At 50.3% G+C, this 19,294-nt stretch overlaps 1 long non-coding RNA gene across 4 annotated transcripts in view; it reads left to right on the top strand.

Annotated features, from left to right (window-relative positions):
• LOC141222237 (uncharacterized) overlaps window positions 1-19,294 on the top strand; it is a 175,663-nt gene that overhangs the window by 45,259 nt on the left and 111,110 nt on the right. The gene's annotated exons all lie outside the window — the stretch shown is intronic.

Genomic DNA, 19,294 nt, shown 5'->3' with positions numbered 1-19,294 from the left:
GTAGGGCCTTTGGTTGGAGATCACTCTCCCTGGTAGCGGGGCCTCTGTGACTCCTGGCTCTGTTACGTATTAGCTTCTGGTGAACCTGGGACTTGAAGTCTTCCAGGGATTCCGGTTGTCTCTACAGGGGATATTGGACCCTGTAGACGCGGACCCGGTGTCCGGTATATGTTTTCTGGGGTGAGCTTGTAAAGCTCCTCTGCCCCCTATGTTACTCACTCCACTAGCCTTCGGCCTACTCGGGGCCCTCACTAGGCTACAGACTAGCAGCAGGCTTGCTGCGCTTCACCGCTCTTATGGCGTCGGCACGCCTTATGCTCACTAACTGGAGCTACCTGAGTCTGAACTGACCTTAGCACTTCACTGTCTGCAGCAGACTGACTGCCTAACTCCACCCTCTGTATATATATGTCCCTCTCTGGGCTCCCTCTGGTGGTCTGAGGTGGTAGGGTGGAGGTGTATGTATGCTGTGAGGGCCTCTTGTGGAGAAATCCGTCCATGCACCCCTCTGGGATCTGTGGCACCAATGCGCAGCTGTGCGCCACATTCCCCCCTAACAAAACTCAGCACTCCCGGGCTGAAGCACATGTTATAAACAATAAAAGTAACAATAACAAATCTTCCCTTTATGAGAGGCTCAGTTTCTTAAACGTTGCATATAAAACACGAATAAATATGTACATATGCACAATGCAATAAGCAACCTCGAAAGTCCAAGTCTCTTCCTGTGAGGTTACTTAAAGGAGCACTCCAGGGAGCGCAACTAATTACAAGGCAGAGTCTTTGGGCTGCACATAGTCCTCAGCCACAGAGTTCTTATGTACCCTTACGGGTAATGGGAAGCAAATAAAAGGGAAAGTGTCCATTTCACTTAAATTGTACATTTTCAAGGGAAAAAAATACAAGTTAATAACCACATGAATCAATAAATACATGCACAGTATAATACACAATACTATACAATACCCCAGGGGCAACTATCTATACTGTCAGAGTTTCTACTTTATTCTCTGTACCTGAAAGGGGGTTGACCTCTCGTGCTACGTGTTGATCTGCGTAGTGTGGGGTTCTGCATGGTATCAGTGTCTGCATTGTCAGTTGCCCTACCAGCTCTATGTGAGACTAGATTGTAAAACTGCCTTAACCTCTCTCTGGGACTGGCAAGTATACTGTTGGCTGGGCCTTCTTGCTCTGCTCCAACCGGGGATCCTTCTTGAGCAGGCTCTTCTGTAGCACTTACAGGTTCTACTTGCTGTGGAGGGTCTTCTGGCTGTTGGAAGAAGTGGATTACAGGGATTATCACTGCTCATCCTAGTTGAGGCCAATCTGCCGGGAAATCTCCTAATTCAGTGTGTATTACTGCTTCTTTAGGCTCCTCCGGTATGATGGGAGGCACTTCCTCTTGGGGCTTTAGCAGGTCTGGACACAACTTCAGATGGTCTCTAGATACCGTTGCAGTCGTTCTTCCTCCATCTTTGCTGATTAGACAGGTCTTTTTGTTATCAAACCTTGAATTCAACACAGTGTAGGGTTCTCTCTCCCACTGGTCATCAAGTTTGTGGTTTCTCCGCTTTCTTTTTAACACCACTTCTCCTGGTGTGAAGGGTTCGGCTGGTGCACCCCTGTTGTATTGGGCTTCCTACTTGTCCCTCACCCGAGTGAGACTGTCTTTGACACAGGCTTGTACTCTTCTGTACTGCTCCGGTCTGGTCATGTCCCAGTCCTCAGTGGACATATCTGCTTCTGGTTCTACCACACCAAGCTCCAGGTCCATGGGCAACTTTCCGGGTCTTGCTCGCATGAGATATGCTTGAGTACAATTGGTGGAACTCACAGGTATGTGATTGTACAGATCTACCAGGTCAGGTTGTAGGTCTGGCCACTGATTTCTCTCCTCAAGTGGTAAGGTCTTCAGCAGGTCGATGACAATGTTGTTCATCTTTTCACAGAGACTGTTGGTTTGGGGGTGGTACGGTGTAGTTCTTATCTTTTTACACCCGTACAGATGGCAGAACTCTTTAAACAGCTCGGCCTCAAAGGCTGGGCCTTGGTCCGTCAGCACCTGCTCAGGGTATCCATGGGGTCTGCAGAAGTACGCTTGGAATGTCTTTGCTGCTGTCTCTGCCGTCAGATTTTTGATGAGGGCGACCTCCAGGAACCGGGAGTAGTGATCCAGCATGGTCAGGGCATAGGAGTATCCTGACCTGCTGGGTGACAGCTTGACATGGTGCAGGGCCACGATTTCCAAGGGTTGAGTCATCTTGATGGGTTGCAGGGGTGTCTCCTGGCTACTGTAGTCTTTTCTTCTGAGGCTACAGGGTCCACAGTTTCGGCACCACCTCTTAATGAAGCTGCGCTTTCCCACCCAGTAGAATCGACACTTCAGCAGGGTCTCTAGCTTGTTCCTGCCAAAGTGCCCCGCCTGATCATGGTAGGCCTCCAACACCATTTGGATGTCTGTCTTGGGCACTACGATCTGCCACACCATCTCATGGGTCTTGGGATTGACGTACCTCCGGCACAGCTTCTCTCGATAGTGTAATGCAGCAGCTTGCTAGCATTACTGTAAAAGGTCCCAGGATGTGTTTTACCTGACCATGTACCTTCCTCTTTAACTGACTGGTCACATGACTGTGACATCACACAGGTCCTGTATGCACAGTAAAGCTCTGTACACATGACTGGGACAGCACACAGGACCTATACACACAGCTGACTGATCACATGACTGTGACATCAGCAAGGTCCTGTCAGTATGTGGGTGTCTGTGCACAGGATATATAAACCCTGGTGATTTGAGACAGGTGTGTTCGGTGTGAGGCCTGTGCTCCGTGTGTGTGGGACACCGTTTCTGAGAGGCCTAGTGAGGCCGAGCGTGAAGCCTGGCAGCCTGAAAGGCTGAGCCCGGATCCTGTGCGTGGATGCCAGTGGCCTTTGGGGGAGAGCCGGCTTGTTGAGGAACCCTGAAAGGCGCAGGCTGGATGTCAAGTGTGGAAGACATACCAGTAGCCTACGAGGGGAAGACCGCAAGAGACCCCTAACTGGGAAGCCACAAAGCCACAGTGGTGGCAAGCGTAATGGACTGCAGCAGCTAAACCCGGTAAAGGTAATACCCTGTGCTATATGGACATTGTGATATGAACATTGCTATTTTTACCTTGCCGTAAGCTGTAACCTGGTGCAAGTGGGCCTGTGTGCCACTTGGCTCATGAACATTGTGTTAATGTGTGTCGGCATGCCACGGAGTTGGACCCGGCGAACTGTGGCTTATGAAGTAATAAACTGCAGCATTGTGAGAAAATACGTAAAGACATTGCACGTGTGCATTGATTGACGCAGCGAAGCGAGTAACCCCAGTATGATGACTAGCGCTGCCGTACAATAGATAAACAGCCGGCTTCTTTCGTTCCAGAGCTGCTTTGCTTGAAGAGATGCATCCTTCTCCAGGGAGGAACCTTCTTGTGTTATCAGTTCCTTAATACGGCTGACAACGGGGTCACTGTCCTGGGTCTCTTTCCAGCTGTGGTGAGGCAAAGGGTTTAACGTCTTACCACGCGGCCTCCTGGAGGCTTGTTGCTCGTGGACCATCCCATTCCGGTGAAAGGCGGGTAGCTCAATCTCTTCCAGGTCATCCACTTCTTCTTCAGTGTCTGACTGGTGAGGCATCCTAGACAGGGCATCGGCGTCGGAGTTCTTGCGGCCCGCCCGGTACTTAATTGTGAATTGGTAGTTTGACAGCCGAGCCATCCACCGTTGCTCCATGGCTCCTAGCTTTGCTGTTTCAAGATGGGTCAAGAGGTTATTGTCAGTGTAGGCAGTGAACTTACTGGAGGCTAACTAGTGCTTGAACCGTTCAGTGATGTCCCAGACCAGGGCCAGGAACTCCAACTTGAAGCTGCTATAGTTCCCTGGGTTACTCTCGGTTGTGCGGAGCTTCCTGCTTGCATAGGCGATCACCTTCTCTTGGCCATTCTGCTTCTGACTCAGTACAGCTCCTAATCCTTCGTTGCTGGCATCAGTATACAGCAGGAACGGTTGGCTGTAGTCAGGGTAGGCTAGGATCTCTTCGCCGGTCAGGATCTCCTTCATCTCCTTAAACAATTCAGCTTGCTCCTTACCCCAATGGAATGGGGGATTTCTGCCTTTGGGGGACTGTCCTACCAGGAGGTCTTGCAGAGGCGCTGCTTTCTTGGTGTAGTCTTTCACAAACCTCCGGTAGTATCCTACTAGTCCCAGGAACTGACGCACCTCCTTGAGGTTCTTCGGCTCCGGCCTTTTCTGGATGGCAGTGACCTTCTCCGGGTCTGGTGCTACTCCTTCTGGACTGACAATGTGCCCCAGGTACTGTACCTTTCTCTTTAGCAAGTGGAATTTTGAGGGCTTCAGCTTCATCCCATACCGGGACAGCGACTCAAATACTTCCGCCAGGTGCTTCAAGTGGTCCTCGTACGTCTTGGAGTACACTATCACGTCATCCAGGTATAGTAGTACAGTCTCGAAGTTGCGGTGTCCCAGGCAGCACTCCATCAATCTCTGGAACGTTCCGGGGGCGTTGCAGAGTCAAAACGGCATACTGTTGAACTCGCAGAGTCCCATCGGGGTGGTGAAGGCCGTCTTCTCCCGATCCTCCTCAGCAACAGCTACTTGCCAGTACCCACTAGTGAGGTCAAGGGTGGAGAAGTAATTTGCAGACTTTAAGGCAGCCAGGGATTCCTCAATACATGGTAAAGGGTATGCATCTTTATGTGTAATGCGATTTACTTGTCTGTAATCTACACACATTCTCATGCTTCCATCCTTTTTCCTGACTAGCACTAGGGGAGCTGCCCAGGGACTACAACTATCCCTGCCTTCTTCATGTCGTGCAACATCTCCTTTGCCTTCTGGTTGTGTGCTGGTGGTATAGGTCTGTAACGTTCTTTGATGGGTGGATGGTTGCCTGTGGGGATATGGTGTTGTACCCCTTTAATCCTCCCAAAGTCAAGTGGGTGCTTGCTGAATACATGCACGTATTCCTGTACCACCAGGTGTACCCCCTGTTTCTGGTGGGCAGGCGTGGTGTCTGTCCCAATATGGATCTGTTGACACCAATCCTCCACCTGGGTTGCCGGGTAATTATCCTTCACTTGATCTGGTGAGGTTAAGGACTCCGCCGTGTGAATGGAGTTGTTATCTACAGTATGTAGTTTAGCAACAGTGGCTTAGCGTGGTAATCTGACCTCGTCTTCCCCATAGTTTAAAAGACGGACGGGCACCCTCCCATTGCATACATCCACTACCCCTCTGGCAGTTAAGAGCGTAGGTCTGTGTTCTGAGCTAAGGGGTTCTACTACCGGATGGTAGTTCTGCCCTTTAAGACCTATTGCTGCTCTACACCAAATAAGCATTTCACTCATTGAGGGAATCACAATAGGTATCGGGTCTGTTACCCGCACATTACCAATCTCACCACCGGATAGCTTTACTTGCTGCTGGTACATCAGGGCTCGGATCTCTTTCTGGAGCGCTCTCCTCTACCCCGGTCTGGCCGCGTCAGCTAGCTGTTGGAGCAAAAACAACACTTCCTCCAAATAGTTACCAACAATGTTAGTGCCTAGTACCATATACAGTCCAGTTTCATCAGAGATAGTCTCTACTACAATGAGTCCCTGCTCCTTCAGCTCCACTCTCCCCACCTTTACCGCCACATCTTTAACCCCTATCAGGTTAAGGGGGAGGCCGTTAGAGGCATATACAGTCATGGCCAAAAGTTTTGAGAATGACACCAAAATTATATTTTTACATGATCTGCTGGCCTCTGGTTTTTATTAGTGTTTGTCTGTTGTTTATATCACATACAGAAATATAATTGCAATCATATTGTAGCGTCGGCGTCCCTGCCCTCTGCTAGGCAGGGACGCTGTTCCCCTCACCTCTCTGCTCCGAGCCCGGCGTCCTCCTCCCGCTCTGCTGGCAACGCGCGCTCCTTCCCGGCCACTGTGCTTAGGGCGCGCGCGCTCCCTCCCTCTTAAAGGGGCCGCGCGCGCCGTCCTAAGGAGTCCCCGGCCAATGGCTGGAGGACTTCACCATATATAAGGCACCTCCTCCAAAATGGAGGTGCCCGAGCAATGTTGTTGCACTGTTCACTACTCTGCTTCAGCCCTCAGGTCCCGTTGCCAGTTACCTGCCAGATACCTGCCAGATTCCTGCCAGCCTGCTGTCTTATTCCTGCCTGATACTCTGCTACCTGCCTGCTAGCCTGAGGTCCGACGGTCTGCCTTACTACTCCTGTCAGTCTGTCTAAGGACCAGCTTGCCCGCTCACCTGGGAGCGCACATCAACTACCTGCCTGATTGCCTGAGGTCCGACGGTCTGCCTTCCAACTCTTGTCAGTCTGTCTATGGACCAGCTTGCCCGCTCACCTGGGAGCGCACATCTGCTACCTGCCTGCTAGCCTACCTGGAGGCTCTGCAGTCACGTGCTGTGACCACCTGCCTGTCCAGTGACTCCTGCCCGCTCACCTGGGAGCGCTCATCTGCTGCCTGTCTGCTAGCCTACCTGGAGGCTCTGCCGTCACGTGCTGTGACCACCCGCCTGTCCAGAGACTTCTGCCCGCTCACCTGGGAGCGCTCATCTGCCGCCTGTCTGTTGGTCTTCCTGGAGGCTCCGCCGTCACATGCTGTGACCACCCGTTTATCCAGAGACTCTCGCCTGCTCACCTGGGAGCTCACGTCTACCATCAGCCGCCACAGGTCGTACCAACTCTTTACCCAGAGACTGCCCCGGTCACTTGCCGTGACCATCTGCCCGTTCACCCAGAGACTGCCCCGGTCACTTGCCGTGACCATCTGCCCGTTCACCCAGAGACTGCCCCGGTCACTTGCCGTGACCATCTGCCCGTTCACCCAGAGACTGCCCCGGTCACTTGCCGTGACCATCTGCCCGTTCACCCAGAGACTGCCCCGGTCACTTGCCGTGACCATCTGCCCGTTCACCCAGAGACTGCCCCGGTCACTTGCCGTGACCATCTGCCCGTTCACCCAGAGACTGCCCCGGTCACTTGCCGTGACCATCTGCCCGTTCACCCAGAGACTGCCCCGGTCACTTGCCGTGACCATCTGCCCATTCACACAGAGACTGTCCCGGTCACTTGCCGTGACCTCCTACCCGTTCACCCAGAGACTGCCCCGGTCACTTGCCGTGACCTCCTACCCGTTCACCCAGAGACTGCCCCGGTCACTTGCCGTGACCTCCTACCCGTTCTTCTAGAGACTGTCCCGGTCACCTGCTGTGACTGCCTGCCTGGTCGCCACCCGCTCCCTTACAAGGACCGCCCCCTTGTATAGTAGCCCAGAGGTTCCGCCTCCCAGACCCGTTACAGTTTGCTCGGGCCATGGAACCCGGTGGCACCCAAGCTCCCTCGCTCTCGGACCTCTGTCATGAACTGTCCCGTCAGAGGTCCCTACAGGAGTCCATCCTGGGTCACCTGCGGAATGTCAATTCTCGTCTGGACACTCTGACTGCTCCACCAGCAACCACCGCCAGTGCCATGACTCGCAACCCGGCAGCTCCGCTGTCCACCAATACCATGGTATCCTACCCCGGACCCCGGCTTTCTGCACCTCCTCGCTTCGGAGGCGACTCCGCCCAGGCTCGGGGCTTCATAAATCAGTGCACCCTGCACTTTGAACTCCTGTCCCACCAGTTTAACTCCGACCGGGCCAAAATTGCCTTCATCATGTCCCATCTCACCGGGGAGGCCCTGGCCTGGCTAAATCCTCTATGGGAGAGAGGAGACCCCCTGGTGTCCGACTTGCCTGCCTTTCTCATGGCTTTCCGGAAAGTCTTCGACGAACCCGGACGGAAGACCTCATCCGCATCATCTCTGCTACGCCTCCGTCAGGGAAGTCTCACCGTGGGCCAATATGCCATACGGTTCCGTACCCTTGCCTCGGAGCTGGCCTGGGATAACGACGCTCTGGTATCCGTCTTCTGGGAGGGTCTGTCCGGCCGTATTAAAGATGAACTTGCCGGTCGGGACATTCCTACCACTCTCGATGACCTAATAACTCTTGCCACCCGGATTGACCTACGGTTCCAGGAGCGTGCCAAAGAGGTCACCCGTGAGAGGAGGTTTCCACGTCTAGCTCCTACTTTTCAGAAATCCGTCTCTCCCCAGGTACACTCTCCTGAGCCTATGCAGGTCGACCAGACCAAGATGGTCAAAACCCGTCAGGACTTACGCCGTGCCGAAGGGAGCTGCTTCTACTGTGGCAGTAAGGAGCACCGGATCCGTACCTGCCCGGAGAGGTCGGGAAACGCCTGTGTCTAGGTTCGCTCAGAGAGGTCAACCTAGACAAGAATAAATCCTCTCCATCTCTGCTACTGTCAGTCTCTATTATCTGCGGGGAGAATCGTTATTTCGAACTAGCCCAACTTGACTCTGGAGCGGCCTGGAATCTTATCTCACAGTCCCTGGTAGAAAAATACCGCATTCCCACCAAACCTCTGGCTGTACCAATATCTGTCGCTGCTGTGGATGGGGGGCTCTTACCACGTCCCATCCAACTCATCACCGAATCCGTAACTCTGCAGGTGGGAATGCTGCATTCTGAGAGCATCTCTTTTCATGTTCTGCCTGGACTCTCTCACGCCCTCTTACTAGGTCTACCTTGGCTCCAGAGACATGCACCCGTGCTTGACTGACAGACCGGAGAAGTCCTTCGCTGGGGACAGGACTGTCATAAGACTTGTTTGGTTCCTGTTCATCCCGTCCGTCCTTCTCCTACCCCAACTAATCTACCTGGACTTCCGATTCCCTATTGGTCATTTGCTGATGTCTTTAATAAAAAGGAGGCAGAGACATTACCCCCTCATAGACCATACGACTGTCCTATCGACCTGTTACCCGGTACTACTCCTCCCCGTGGGCGTATTTACCCATTGTCCGCTGCTGAGACCCTGTCTATGTCCGAATATATTGAGGAGAATTTGGCCAGGGGATTCATCCGGAAATCTACCTCCCCGGCGGGAGCAGGCTTCTTCTTCGTAAAAAAGAAGGACGGCTCTCTCCGTCCCTGTATAGACTATAGAGGCCTTAACCAGATCACGGTGAAGAATAAGTACCCCCTTCCGCTCATTCCAGAATTATTTGATCGCCTGAGGGGGGCTAGAGTCTTCACCAAACTGGACCTCCGTGGGGCGTACAACCTGGTCCGTATCCGTCAAGGGGATGAATGGAAGACTGCATTCAACACCCGGGACGGCTACTATGAATATCTGGTAATGCCCTTTTGGTCTCTGTAACGCTCCTGCCGTCTTTCAAGAGTTGGTCAATGACATCTTCCGGGACCTTCTCTACTCCTGCGTTGTGGTGTACCTGGACGACATCTTGGTCTTCTCTCCGGATCTCCAGACTCACCGGAGGGACGTTCGTCAGGTCCTGCTCAGGCTCAGGCAGAACCACCTCTTCGCTAAATATGAGAAGTGCCTCTTCGAGCAGACCTCGCTTCCGTTTTTGGGCTACATTATTTCTCAGACCGGCCTACGAATGGATCCAGAGAAACTGTCTGCCATCGAGAAATGGCCCCGACCGGAGGGGTTGAAGGCCATTCAGCGGTTCCTGGGCTTCGCCAACTACTACCGCCTCTTCATACCGCACTTCTCTTCCCGGACTGCCCCAATTTCCGCGCTCACCCGTAAGGGTACTAATCCCAAAGAGTGGCCGCCCGAAGCAGAGGAGGCCTTTCTTTCCTTAAAACAGGCCTTCTCTTCCGCCCCGGTGCTGCATCGTCCGGACGGCAACTAGCAGTTCTTTCTGGAGGTTGACGCCTCCTCCTCTGGAGCCGGAGCTGTACTTACTCAAAAATCTTCTTCCGGGAGGATGGTAACTTGCGGCTTCTTCTCTAAACTCTTCTCCTCCTCAGAGCGCAATTATTCCATAGGAGACCGAGAGTTATTGGCCATCAAGCTGGCATTGGAGGAGTGGCGTTACCTACTCGAGGGGGCTCTTCATCCGGTAATAATTTACACTGACCACAAGAACTTGGCTTATCTCCAGCATGCCCAGAGACTTAATCCACGCCAAGCCCGGTGGTCCTTGTTTTTTGCTCGCTTTGATTTTGTTCTACATTTTCGCCCGGCTGACAAGAACATCAAAGCAGACGCCTTGTCCCGATCCTTTCTGGTATCTGATCTCGAGGAAGAACCTAAACATATCATCGATCCCGCCAGAGTAATGCAGGTGGCTCCCATGAGTCTAAATAGTCTCCCTCCCGGTAAGACGTTCGTATCGGTACCTGATCGGGAGAGGATCCTACACTGGGGTCATTCGTCTAAACTAGCTGGCCACGCCGGTCAGAAAAAGACCCTCCAGCTTATTTCCCGGCACTACTGGTGGCCTAACCTGCGCAAGGATGTAATAGACTTTGTTTCTGCCTGTGTGTCCTGTGCCCGCAACAAAGTTCCGAGACACCTGCCAGCCGGTCGCTTTCTTCCTCTGCCAGTACCTGCTGCCCCCTGGCAGCATATAGCGATGGACTTCATAACTGATCTTCCCGTCTCTGCCGGTTGTACGGTCATTTGGGTGGTCGCTGACCGCTTTTCCAAGATGGCTCACTTCATTCCCCTGCCAGGCCTCCCGTCTGCACCCGAGCTGGCTAAAGACTTTATCCGCCACATCTTCCGTCTTCATGGCCTGCCCCGTCACATCGTGTCGGATCGTGGGGTACAGTTCACTTCTCGTTTCTGGAGAGCCACTTGTAAATTGCTAGACGTCACCCTGGACTTCTCCTCCGCTTACCACCCACAGTCTAATGGTCAAGTGGAGCGGATCAATCAGATCCTGACCAGTTACCTCCGGCACTTCGTTAATGCCCACCATTCTGGCTGGGTGGATCTCCTGCCATGGGCCGAATTCTCGTACAACAATCACGAGAGCGAATCTTCCTCCAAATCCCCGTTTTTTGTAGTCTTCGGTCAGCATCCTCGGATCCCGTTTCCCGTCTCCACCTCGGTGGACAATCCGGCTGCGGAATCTCTTGTTAACAAATTTTCCTCCACATGGGAGAGTACCCGGTCCGCACTCCTTCTGTCATCCGAGCGTATGAAAAGACATGCTGACAAAAAACGTCTGGATCCTCCTCAATTCCGTCCAGGGGATAAGGTCTGGCTCTCATCCAAGTATGTCCGGCTCAAGATTCCTTCCTATAAGTTAGGGCCTCGGTTCATCGGTCCTCTGGAGGTCATCAGTCAGATCAACCCGGTGGCCTATAAATTGAAACTTCCGGCCAACTTGCGGATCCCTAACTCCTTCCATGTATCTCTCCTCAAACCTGTGGTACTTAACTCTTTTTCCAAGTCTACAGGCACGCCTCCTGCTCCGGTTTCCGCTGAAAACGAATTTGAGGTAGAGAACATTCTGGCCACCAAAAGCCTAAGAGGGAAGACCTTTTTTCTAGTAGATTGGAAGGGGTTTGGTCCTGAAGAGAGAACGTGGGAGCCCCGGGAGAACATCCATGCCCCTCTCATCCTTGCTAAATTTCTGTCTGGCCTAAAAAAGGGGGGGCCTAAAGGGGGGGGTACTGTAGCGTCGGCGTCCCTGCCCTCTGCTAGGCAGGGACGCTGTTCCCCTCACCTCTCTGCTCCGAGCCCGGCGTCCTCCTCCCGCTCTGCTGGCAACGCGCGCTCCTTCCCGGCCACTGTGCTTAGGGCGCGCGCGCTCCCTCCCTCTTAAAGGGGCCGCGCGCGCCGTCCTAAGGAGTCCCCGGCCAATGGCTGGAGGACTTCACCATATATAAGGCACCTCCTCCAAAATGGAGGTGCCCGAGCAATGTTGTTGCACTGTTCACTACTCTGCTTCAGCCCTCAGGTCCCGTTGCCAGTTACCTGCCAGATACCTGCCAGATTCCTGCCAGCCTGCTGTCTTATTCCTGCCTGATACTCTGCTACCTGCCTGCTAGCCTGAGGTCCGACGGTCTGCCTTACTACTCCTGTCAGTCTGTCTAAGGACCAGCTTGCCCGCTCACCTGGGAGCGCACATCAACTACTTGCCTGATTGCCTGAGGTCCGACGGTCTGCCTTACTACTCCTGTCAGTCTGTCTATGGACCAGCTTGCCCGCTCACCTGGGAGCGCACATCTGCTACCTGCCTGCTAGCCTACCTGGAGGCTCTGCAGTCACGTGCTGTGACCACCTGCCTGTCCAGTGACTCCTGCCCGCTCACCTGGGAGCGCTCATCTGCTGCCTGTCTGCTAGCCTACCTGGAGGCTCTGCCGTCACGTGCTGTGACCACCCGCCTGTCCAGAGACTTCTGCCCGCTCACCTGGGAGCGCTCATCTGCCGCCTGTCTGTTGGTCTTCCTGGAGGCTCCGCCGTCACATGCTGTGACCACCCGTTTATCCAGAGACTCTCGCCTGCTCACCTGGGAGCTCACGTCTACCATCAGCCGCCACAGGTCGTACCAACTCTTTACCCAGAGACTGCCCCGGTCACTTGCCGTGACCATCTGCCCGTTCACCCAGAGACTGCCCCGGTCACTTGCCGTGACCATCTGCCCGTTCACCCAGAGACTGCCCCGGTCACTTGCCGTGACCATCTGCCCGTTCATCCAGAGACTGCCCCAGTCACTTGCCGTGACCTCCTACCCGTTCTTCTAGAGACTGTCCCGGTCACCTGCTGTGACTGCCTGCCTGGTCGCCACCCGCTCCCTTACAAGGACCGCCCCCTTGTATAGTAGCCCAGAGGTTCTGCCTCCCAGACCCGTTACACATATTATGAGTACCAATAGGTTATATTGACAGTTAGAATGAGTTAATGCAGCAAGTCAATATTTGCAGTGTTGCCCCTTCTTCTTCAACACCTCTGTAATTCTCCCTGGCATGCTCTCAATCAACTTTTGGACCAAATCCTGACTGATAGCAGTCCATTCTTGCATAATCAATGCTTGCATTTTGCCAGAATTTGTTGGTTTTTGTTTGTCCACCCGTCTCTTGATGATTGGCCACAAGTTCTCAATGGGATTAAGATCTGGGGAGTTTCCAGGCCATGGACCCCAAATCTCTGTTTTGTTCCATGAGCCATTTAGTTATCACCTTTGCTTTATGGCAAGATGCTCCATCATGCTGGAAAAGGCATTGTTGGGCGCCAAAATGCTCTTGGACGGTTGGGAGAAGTTGCTCTTGGAGGACATTCTGGTACCATTCTTTATTCATGGCTGTGTTTTTAGGCAAGACTGTGAGTGAGCCGATTCCCTTGGCTGAGAAGCAACCCCACACATGAATGGTTTCAGGATGCTTTACAGTTGGCATGAGACAAGACTGGTGGTAGCACTCACCTCTTCTTCTCCGAATAAGCTGTTTTCCAGATGTCCCAAACAATCGAAAAGGGGATTCATCAGAGAAAATGACTTTGCCCCAGTCCTCAGCAGTCCACTCCCTGTACCTTTTGCAGAATATCAGTCGGTCCCTGATGTTTTTTCTGGAGAGAAGTGGCTTCTTTGCTGCCCTCCTTGAAACCAGCCCTTGCTCAAAGAGTCTCCGCCTCACAGTGCGTGCAGAAGCACTCACACCAGCCTGCTGCCGTTCCTGAGCAAGCTCGGCACTGCTGGTAGTCCGATCCCGCAGCTGAAACAGTTTTAAGATACGGTCCTGGCGCTTGCTGGTCTTTCTTGGGCGCGCTGGAGCCTTTTTGACAACAATGGAAGCTCTCTCCTTGAAGTTCTTGATGATGCGATAGATTGTTGACTGAGGTGCAATCTTTGTAGCTGCGATACTCTTCCCTGTTAGGCCATTTTTGTGCAGTGCAATGATGGCTGCACGTGTTTCTTTAGAGATAACCATGGTTAACTGAAGAGAAACAATGATACCAAGAACCAGCCTCCTTTTAAAGTGTCCAGTGATGTCATTCTTACTTAATCATGACTGATCGCCAGCCCTGTCCTCATCAACACCCACACCTGTGTTAATGGATCAATCACTAAAACGATGTTAGCTACTCCTTTTAAGGCAGGACTGCAATGATGTTGAATTGTGTTTTGGGGGTTAAAGTTCATTTTCTGGTCAAATATTGACTTTGCAAGTACAGTAATTGCTGTTAAGCTGATCACTCTTTGACATTCAGGAGTATATGCAAATTGCCATTACAAAAAATGAAGCGGTAAACTTTGGAAAAATTACTATTTATCTCATTCTCAATACTTTTGGCCATGACTGTACGGAAAGATCTGGATTTGGGGGGTGGAGATCGTCCATGGATCAGAATCTTTTGTAGAGGACATCAGGCATGATTGTTACCCGAGATCCAGTGTCCAGCAGGGCAGGTATCGCAATGCCGTCCAGTATAATGGACAGGAAAGGTCTTCCTCCCACGAACCTGTGGTGCCAGTCTGAGGGGCCTGCTGAGTCTACTCCTGGGTGTTAGCCCTCGGCCCCAGGGTTTGCCCGTTTAAAGGACAGTTACGCACTGTGTGGCCTGCCTTCTGGCAGCGTTGGCAGATGAACTTTCTTTGAGGGTGTCGTTGGTCGTTGATCCTTCCACGGGGTGGCGTTGTCCTCCTCCAAGGCGGCGTTGTCCTCCTCCTCCTGCTCATCCATGGGACATCCTCAGGGCTGTCGGCTAGCAGGATCCTTTCTTCAGTCTCTGGCTCCGTCCGTAGCTGCAGGGCACTCATCACAGTGGCCAAGTTTTTAGTCAGCTGGCGCACTTCTGAGCGCAGACTGTCCAGCTCACTAGGGGGCGCTGCCTGCACTTTAGCTTCAGCAGCCAGCGGGGAAAGGGTGGGTGCTGCAGGCGTTGGAGTGGCCCCACCCTGGTAACGTTGGATAGCAGTATCTGTTGTTTCCAGGGGTTTCAGTCCCTTGATAGCCATGTCCTTAAGGGTCCACAGCATAAGGAGAAAGGATTACCCGCTTCATGAATAGTTCAAAAATAGGTTTCTTTATTGTGAAAAAAGCTCTTTAAAAACAGATTCCATAGTCACATAGTGTAGCCAGGGCAATGCGTTTCGAACGCTAAAGATGTGTTCTTTGTCAAGACCGGCTTGCAAATAGCATACCCATGGTATATAAACCATTGTTCACCAATCGCATACAAAATGGAAGTCACATGATACATAAATTTGCATACAAAAATATAAAACCAATTTGCAGAGTATATGCATAGTGAAAACAATCACATGACAAAGAAGAAATCACATATGCATAGAAAAGTTACTCGCTATAATGGAACAGTAGTACGTCATCGCGATCGCGCGCGCACACAGGCTGTGCGGGCGCGATCGCCGCCGGGTGTCAGCTGATTGTCACAGCTGACACCCAGTACTATGTGCAGGGAGCAGTCCCACACCGCTTCCGGCACATTAACCCCCGCAATACTGCGATCGAAGTCGATCGCAGCATTGCTGTGGCAAGGGGAGGTGATCGCCGATACTCGCCTCCAGCTCTGTCTGCCATGGCTTCCAGGATGTTGCCATGACGACCCGATGTCGTCATGACAACATCCGGGTCACCAGAAAGCAGGGAGATTTTTTGGACATGTTCAGTGCATCTCCAAACTATCTTCTCCCTGTCCAGCGCTGACAGCCTGCATGGCACAGGGATGGTGCTCCATTCCTGTGCCATGCAGGCGATCATAGAAAAAAAAGTGAAAGTCCCATAGTGGGACAAAGTAAAAAAGTAAAAAACCTCCCAGAAAGTGAAGAAAAAAAAAAAAAAAAATTGTAAAAATATTAAAAAATAAATAAAAAAAATAATCCACTAAAAATAAAAATATATTGTACCCATCAATAAATATTATTATGAAAAAAAAGCAAAAAAACAATAAAAGTACACATATTTGATATCGCCCGTCCATAACGACCTGACCTATAAAACTGTTCCACTAGTTAACGCCTTCAGTGAACACGGTAAAAAAAAAGAAAAAAAAAAAACGAAGCAAAAAATAATGCTTTATCATACCGCCAACCAAAAAATGGAATAACACGCGATCAAAAAGACGAATATAAATAAAAATGGTACCACTGAAAACGTCATCTTGTCCCGCAAAAAACAAGCCATCACATGACTCTGTAGGCCAAAATATGGCAATGCAAAAACTAGATTTTACAAAATATGTGCCTTTTTAGTGTGTGACAGCTGTCAGTCATAAAAACCCGATATGATTCTAGTATCGCTGTAATCGCACCGACCCGAAGAATAAATTAATCTCATCACTTATACCGCACGAGGAACGTCGTAAAAAATAAACGCTAGGGCTGGTGTTGGGGTTGTGCTAATGTTAGGGTTGGGGTTGTTTTTTTTTTCAAAAGTAAAAAAAAAAAAAAAAAAAAGATGACGATATGGCAACTATTGTTGAACGCAAGTGCTCGCTACTTGAGTTTGCATCGGGTGCTCGGGTATGCACTGAGTATCGCGGGTGCTCGAGTCTCCGCCCCATATGCTTCGCGGCCAAAAAAACCTCGCGGGGATTGCCTGCCATGCACGAGCGATCCCCGCATGTTTTTTTTGGGGTGTCTAATAACCGTGAAACATGTGGGCGGGGACTCGAGCATTTCACTTGAGCACCCGTGATACATGGTGCATACCTGAGTACCCGATGCAAACTCAAGTAGCGAGCACTTGCGCTCAAGAGTAATGACAACTTATTCAATATGATGACTTAATGTTATCAAATTCTGTGTCGTACCTCTGGGTTCAAAATGTTCACTATACCCCTTAATAAAATCCTTGAGGGATATAGTTTCCAAAATGGGGTCACTTTTGGGGGAGCTCCACTGTTTAGGCACATCAGGGGCTCTCCAAACGCGACATGGTGTCCGCTAACAATTTGAGCCGATTTTCCATTCAATTGGTTAGCGGACACCATGTCGCGTTTGGAGAGCCCCTGATGTGCCTAAACGCGACATGGTGTCCGCTAACAAATTGAATGGAAAATCGGCTCAAATTGTTAGCGGACACCATGTCGCGTTTGGAGAGCCCCTGTGTGCCTAAACATTGGAGCTCCCCCACAAGTGACCCCATTTTGGAAACTAAACCACCCAAGGCACTTATCTAGATGCATAGTGAGCACTTGGAACCCTCAGGTGCTTCACAAATTGATTCGTAAAAATGAAAAAGTGGAAAAAAAAATACTTTTTCATTTTTACGAATCAATTTGTGAAGCACCTAGGGGTTCCAAGTGCTCACTATGCATCTAGATAGGTGCCTTGGGGGGTCTAGTTTCCAAAATGGGGCCACTTGTGGGTTTCCACTGTTTAGGCACATCAGGGGCTCTCCAAACGCAACATGGCGTCCGCTAATTATTCAAGCAAATTTTACAATCAAAAAGTCAAATGACGCTCCTTCCCTTCCGAGCCCTGCCGTGCGCCCAAACAGTGTTTTTTCCCCACATGTGGGGTATCTGCGTGCCCAGAGGAAATTGCACAACAAATTTTCGGGTCCATTTTTTTCTTGTTACCCCTGCGAAAATAAAAAACATTGGGTCTAAAGTAACATTTTTGTGAAAAAAGTTAAATCTTCATTTTTTTCTTCCACATTCCAAAAATTCCTGTGAAGCACCTGAAGGGTTAATAAAGTTCTTGAATGTGGTTTTGAGCACCTTAAGGGGTGCAGTTTTTAGAATGGTGTCACTTTTGGATATTTTCTGTCATAAAGACCTCTCAAAGTGACTTCAAATGTGATGTGGTCCCTAAAAAGATGGTTTTGTAAATTTTGTTGGAAAAATGAGAAATCGCTGATCAACTTTTAACCCTTATAGCTCCCTAACAAAAAAAAATTTTGGTTCCAAAATTGTGCTGATGTAAAGTAGACATGTGGGAAATGTTATTTATTAACTATTTTGTGTGACATATCTCTCTGATTTAAGGGCATAAAAATTCAAATTTTGAAAATTGCTAAATTTTCTAAATTTTCACCAAATTTTCATTTTTTTCATAAATAAACGCAAGTGATAGCGAAGAAATTTTTCCACAATCATGAAGTACAATATGTCACGAAAAAACAATCTCAGAATCAGGGGGATCCGTTGAAGCGTTCCAGAGTAATTACCTCATAAAGTGACAGTGGTCAGAATTGTAAAAATTGGCCTGGTCATTAGCGTGCAAACCACCCTCGGGGGTAAAGGGGTTAAAGACCAATCCGGATAACCCCTAGATTTCAATTTATTTTTACACCTGATGAATTCTTCCTCCAATTTATTTGCATTGTTACAGTTACGTTTAATTCTTGTCAGTTCCCCCACAGGTATAGCTTTTATAGTATGGCGCGGATGTCCGCTTTTGGCGTGTAGAATGGTATTCCCAGATATGGGTTTGGAAAATGTGGAAGTAGTGATGGAACCGTCAAGAATCTCCAATTTTAGATCAAGAAATGATATATACTTAGAATCAAAGGTGTAAGTGAAAGAAAGATTGAATTCATTGTTATTTAAATACTTGATGAATTATGGTATGGCAGACACATCCCCACTCCAAATACAGATCAAATCATCGATGTATCTGCCATACCAGAAAACATCACGAGCCCATGGATTGGCAAAGGTGTACAATGCAACATATTCCCAATGTGACATTGCCATATTGCCAAAGATGTGGAATAGCTAGATCCCATGGATACTCCTCTACATTGGAGATAAAATTCCTGATTGTACATAATAAAATTGTTAGTCATAAGGTATTGTGTACAAGACAAAAGATAATTAATTAAATCCAAGGTATAATTACTATACCTATTAAGATGGAAATCCAATGCTTGCAGAGCGACATCATATGGTATACTTGTGTACAAAGACACTGCATGACACCCCAACCATGTATATCCCTCCTGCCATGTGATATTTGTTAATTGGTCCAGAACGTCTCTTGAATCAAGAAAACCTGCAGATCTCTGCACTAGCGGTTGAAATAATGTATCTATCCAATTACCAAGATGCTCTGTAACAGAATTAATATTAGAAATGATTGGCCTCACTGGGGGGGGGGATTGATGCCCTTATGTGTCTTGGGTAGACCATATAAAAGTGGTAGCATGTGACGCGCCCCCTGGGCCTGTGCTGTGCAGGGGGATACCCGGAGCCGGATCGCTGGGGGTTGTAGTTCTCCGTGGCGGTGACCCGGTCCGTGCCCAGGGCAGTCAAACCAGTGGCGGTCTTAAGTAATAACAATGTCCGACTACGCCACCCGTGGATTGCGGTCAGTGGGGAACGCCGCTGCGCTGCCGACCGCTGAGGTTGTTTGCGCAGCCGAGTATGGGATAACTCCCCACGGGAGAAGTATTGCCTCAGGGCAGCTAATGTGGATGATGGGAGTGATGGTGTGAGCGTC

The sequence above is a fragment of the Phyllobates terribilis genome, unplaced genomic scaffold (genome assembly GCF_046119375.1).
Source record: "Phyllobates terribilis strain yellow unplaced genomic scaffold, ASM4611937v1 Scaffold_348__1_contigs__length_1988982, whole genome shotgun sequence".
In the NCBI taxonomy this organism is placed as follows: Eukaryota; Metazoa; Chordata; class Amphibia; order Anura; family Dendrobatidae; genus Phyllobates; species Phyllobates terribilis.
This window is presented reverse-complemented; position numbering and strand designations above follow the sequence as displayed.